The sequence below is a fragment of the Aphelocoma coerulescens genome, chromosome 3, assembly GCF_041296385.1.
Source record: "Aphelocoma coerulescens isolate FSJ_1873_10779 chromosome 3, UR_Acoe_1.0, whole genome shotgun sequence".
NCBI lineage: Eukaryota > Metazoa > Chordata > Aves > Passeriformes > Corvidae > Aphelocoma > Aphelocoma coerulescens.
In genome coordinates, this window is record NC_091016.1 from 87335743 (window position 1) to 87341234 (window position 5492).

General features: G+C 40.4%; 1 pseudogene; it reads right to left on the minus strand.

The window, feature by feature from the left end:
* Positions 1-1665: 1665 nt before the first annotated feature.
* LOC138107060 (uncharacterized) lies at positions 1666-2517 on the minus strand (annotated as a pseudogene).
* Positions 2518-5492: the final 2975 nt, after the last annotated feature.

A 5492-nucleotide genomic window follows, 5' to 3' on the forward strand; every position in this document is an offset into this window, starting at 1 on the left:
CTCTGTATCTTTTTACTGTTATTTGTAGAACTAAGTCCTCATTGTATATTGAATTCTTCAGTAAATGGGGCCACCAGTTTACTATCGGATTTAAAGTGAGCTTCGGTTACTATGTTTGTGTTTTCCCTGAAGTGTTAAAAACTGTTGGTTTAGGATATTAATCCAGTATCTGTTCACCCCAGGTCCCCAGTCTAAAGTTTTGTTCAATAGAAACAAATTAAAGCCTTCAAGATGAGGATACTTCAGCTGAGAAATGTCAAAGCTGTGACCTCAAAATTCTGCAGTGCCAAGGGACAGCCTAGAATCAATGGTAACCTTCTGGTCTATAGGTGGGATCAGAAGGTCACCCAAGGACAGAGACAACCAAGTCTCCAAGGTTGGAGAGCAGCTCTGTGGAAAGGCAGCTGGGGCTCCTGGTCTATGGCAAGTTGAACATGAGTCAGCAGTGCCCTGGCAGCCAGGAGGGCCAGCCATGTCCTGGGGGGAAACAGGCACAGCATCACCAGCCGGGCAAGGGAGGGGAATGTCCCGCTCTGCTCTGCACTGGGGCGGCCTCACCTCGAGTGCTGGGGGCAGTTTTGGGTGCCACAATGTAAGGAAGACACTAAATTATTAGAGAGTGTCCAAAGGAGGGGAGCAAAGATGGTGAAGGGTCTGGTCTGGAGAGGAAGCTGTTTGAGAAGCAACTGTGGTAACTTGGTTTGTTCAGCCTGGAGGAGACTGAGGGGAAACACTGTGGTCTTCAACATCCTCAGGAGGGGAAGCGGAGGGGCAGGTACTGATCTCTTCACTCTCATGACCAGTGACAGGCCTTGAGGAAACGGCATGAAGCTGAGCTAGGTTGGATATCAGGAAATTTTACGCAGAGGGTGGTTGGGCTCCCCAGGGAAGTGGTCACAGCACCAGCCTGACAGAGTTGAAGCATTTGGACAATACTCTCAGACACATGGTGTGACTCTTGGGATGTCCTGTGGATAACCAGGAGTTGGATTTGATGATCCTGATAAGTCATCAGAATCATCAGAGTCATCAGAGTCATGAGTGCCTTCCAACTCAGCATATTCTATGATTTTTAAGTCCAAAGAAAAATTGAAACCACTTTGGTACAGGATACAAAAAAAGGTTTAAGACATGAGTGAGTACACAAAGAGGTCAAAATACAGAAAAAGAACCAACTCACCAGATCAAGTATATACAATGAAGTACTAATGTAACTTACAATAAGTAAAAATGAGAAGAATAAAACCACAGATGACTGTGGGAAGGCTTCTGATGACACTGCTGACACTATGAGTAGGAAGCAGTGAACAACAGGATGGTGGGTGACGAAAGAGGGGCAGAGAAAAGATGAGAACACAAAAGGAAGGTTCCCTGACCTAATGTTTGAGGAAATTTTTAGACCTAGAAATGGAAACAAAGCAGGAGAATTGCTCAAAAACAGGGAGCATGAAATATAAAATCTAACATGGGTACTCATAATTAACAAGCTGTTCTTGTTTTTAGCATCATGAAACTGTGCTGCGGGGAAAGTTTTTAGCAGGACCTTTTAACATTAAACTTTATCCATACACCATAGTTATTTCACAGAATCACCGAATCACAGAATAACGAGGTTGGAAGAGACCTCCAAGATCATCAAGTCCAACCCATGTCCTAACACCTCAACTAGACTATGGCACCAAGTGCCATGTCCAGTCTTTTTTTAAACACATCCAGAGATGGTGACTCTACCACCTCCCTGGGCAGACCATTCCAGTACTTTATTATTCTTTCTGTGAAAAACTTTTTCCTAATATCCAACCTATACCTTCCTTGACGCAGCTTGAGACAGTGTCCTCTTGTTCTGTCAGTTGCTGCCTGGTGGAAGAGACCAACCCCCGCCTGACTACAGCCTCCTTTCAGGAAGTTGTAGAGAGCGATAAGGTCACCTCCGAGTCTCCTTTTCTCCAGGCTAAACAACCCCAGCTCCCTCAGCTGTTCTTCATAGGGCTTGTGTTCCAAGCCCCTCACCAACCTTGTTGCCCTCCTCTGGACACGCTCAATCATCTCAACGTCCTTCCTAAACTGAGGGGCCCAGAACTGGACACAGTACTCAAGATGTGGCCTCACCAGTGCCGAGTACAGGGGAAGAATGACCTCCCTGTTCCTGCTGACCACACAATTCTTAATGCAGGCCAGGATGCTGTTGGCCTTCTTGGCCATCAAGGCACACTGCTGGCTCATGTTCAGTTGGCTGTCGACCAGCATCCCCTGGTCCCTTTCCACCTGGACACTGTCCATCCACACTGTCCCCAGTTTGTAACATTGTAGGGGATTTTTGTGGCCAAAATGCAGAACTCGGCACTTAGACTTATTAAACTTCATCCTGTTGGACTCTGCCCATCCATCCAACAGATCCAAGTCTTTCTGCAGAGCCCTCCTTCCTTCCAATAGATTGACACAAGCTCCCATTTTAGTGTCATCTACAAATTTACTAATGAAGGACTCAATACCGTCATCCAATACCCACCATCCCATATACTAGAAATTCTTTGTTTTCTGCTTTTGAAATGTCTTTCAAGATGAATATGTATTAGTGAACAAGACAGCAATTAATAGTAATAAATATGAATAAATAATACCAGGATAGAGATTATGAAAAATAATTATATTTTAGTTCTCTAAGAAGCAATGGCAGTAATAGAACAAGTCCATCACTTGTTTAAATGTGGACAACTTGCCAGCCAAGATATCCATGACTAAAACTTATCTTTTTTAGTGCACCATAATGTTAGTGCAATGTTTTACTAGAGAGACTGAAAACATTAATCTCTTTTTGATGTATTTAGTTAAAGGCCATATTCAGTGTACCTCTTCCTCTAGTGATAACTTCTATCTAATATACATACCTTTTTTTTATCATCTTCTATTGCTAGGATAAACACCAGCTTGTCCGCTGACTAAAACTGTCCATGTGAACTCTCACTCTTTGTACATCTCAACTAATTTTGCTGCTGGTAAAATGTAATCCTTATTTTTCCACATCCAGCAGTTCCTCATTTTTCTCCATATATCTTGGTGACTCTTCCATGTTTTTTTCTTATTGGAAGGAAACAAAAATTCTTTGATTTTTGAGGAGAGGATAAAACAATTTTGCACACATTAGGGGCACCTGCTCAGACACATATAACTCCTTTTATAATATTCATTATTTCTTTGAAAGTCTCAGATGGCAGAAAAACACATGAGCTATTATTTTTATTTCTGAGTATTTGGGAGGCACTCATGCACTACAGTGAAGAGAGCTACTTAAGTACCTGGGCATAGAGATGATCCCATCAGCCTCTCCAGCAATTCAAGCCTCTCCCCTGGTGATGAATAACACCACCAGTTAAGAACAGTATGTAGAAATAAGATTTATTCTTTTGTCTATGATCATGATTAAAGTAGAAGGGTATTTTTTCCTAAGACTATTAGTTACATCTTTCTGCCTGCAAATCACATCTCTGAAGCAATTACTTATTGACATATAAGTCTAAATCCTAAGTATACCTTCTATTCATACCCTTTGTGACCCTCCAGCAGCCTGCTGTGTATTAAGAAATTCTGAATCTGAACAGAGGAAATAAGTAAGTCCTTCTCTCCTTTATCCCCTGTACAATGATGTTTTTCTCTCTGTTGAAAGGTCTCTGCTACATCTCAAAGCTGCATGCCTCATCCATCTCAAAAGGATTCATCTTTCTTTAAGAAGGTTGATCAAATACCTAGATGACTTTTTCTTAAGTTTTTCTCTTTTAAAAACAAAATGCTTATGTACAGTTTTTTTTTTCCCTGGAATTGAAATTAGCCAGGATCACAAAGTATATTAGAAAAAAGAAAGGTAAAAACTAAAAATGATTCAAAGATGTAATGTAGCATCCTATTTAACTGAGAAAATGTCACAACAGAACTGCTGGTGTTCTCATGACTAGATAAAAATCTGAGGATATTTAAGAAAGAAGAAAAGCTCTGAAATACTGCAGAAAGTACTTGTCTTCTCTACATCCTCTCTTGATCTTCTGTACAACAGCCACTGAAAGTTTGGGACAGGAGCCAAATGGTGGCATTCCCCTGAGGGAGATGAGACAGCAGGATTTCTACAAAAAAAATTGAATTACTGACTTAAATTTGCTAACTCTAACATGAATTTAAAAAAAAAAAGGAGTGTTCCCAACAGCGTTTTAGACAAAATATTCAGAAGAGCAATGAATATGCACAACATTTTGGAGGAAATGGCTGAGCCAGCAAACACCAGCATATACTGCTTCACAGTAAATGGGTTCCAGAGACTGCCGTGCTTTTTGCATTCATTCAGTGACAGATCAGTCTAGAGAATGGTAGCATCTGGATGAGGGCAGATGGCTAAACTGTCAAATAATGACATTTTACAAAATTTCAGCAGTCTAAGCGCAATATGGTTCCAGTCCCAAAGGCAGACAGGTAAACAATGGTGCAGAAGTTATAGCACTAGCACATAAGATTATTGATTATAATTATTCTAGGGGAAAGAATTCTTCTCAGAAGATTAGGTTGAAAAGAAGATTGAGAGTTCTCTCAGAAAGAATTAGGTGACATCTCCCCTGTTTTGTTCATCCATCTATTTTGCTACATTTTCACCTCAAATGAGCTTCTTGTGATGTGCTAAAATAACTTAAACTTTTCAGGGTAAAGATGTTCAAATCCACCATTTTTCTGCAATTCATCTTTCATTGTTAAATTTTTTACTGGGTTTCAGAAATTCACCACTGAGTCAGGGATAGCCTTTAAGAGAAATCTTTGCCCTTAGTACCAGAATGCACTGGGATCCAAAAAATCTTATCTTTATTGTTCGGAAGAGAAAAATCATTCACAAAAATACCAGAAAATAGTGGCTGATCCTGTGGAGAGAAACTAATACATCTTTCCACTCAGTTGAACTTACATGGAATCAAACTTTAAAGTTTTGAATAGCCCAACCTAAATCTGTGTAAAATCAAACTTCTGTAAAGAACAAGGAAAAAGCTTTTTTTTTTTTTTTTTTTTTTTTGTGGTAACTGGCATGTCTTTTGAAAGTGAAGTCAAAATATGGACAAGTTAAGAGATGATTCTTCCATTTTATGTTGGAATTTCTGTTCCTTTTTTAGAGAGGTTGCAGCAAGGTACCTTAGCAATGAAAAGTGAACCATAACCTGTAGTTCATGGCGTCATTCTTGAAGAGTAAGCGAAGAGTCTGAGCCAAAATTTTTATATCTGTCAACAAACAGTGACACCATTAGCTATGCAGTCACATGAGTGACAGTGAAGCCTTACAGGAGTGACTGAGGGGTTCTTCTTTCTCTGTGGTCCTTTCTCCTTTGTTTAATGTGCACTTGTTCCCCAGCCCATTATATGCTGGGATGTGGAGTTTTGGAGATTGCCAGTCTGTCACCTGCCTTTTTAAACATCTGATTACCATGCTCATACAAGCCCTTCCCCTGAGAACAAGCAGAGACCTG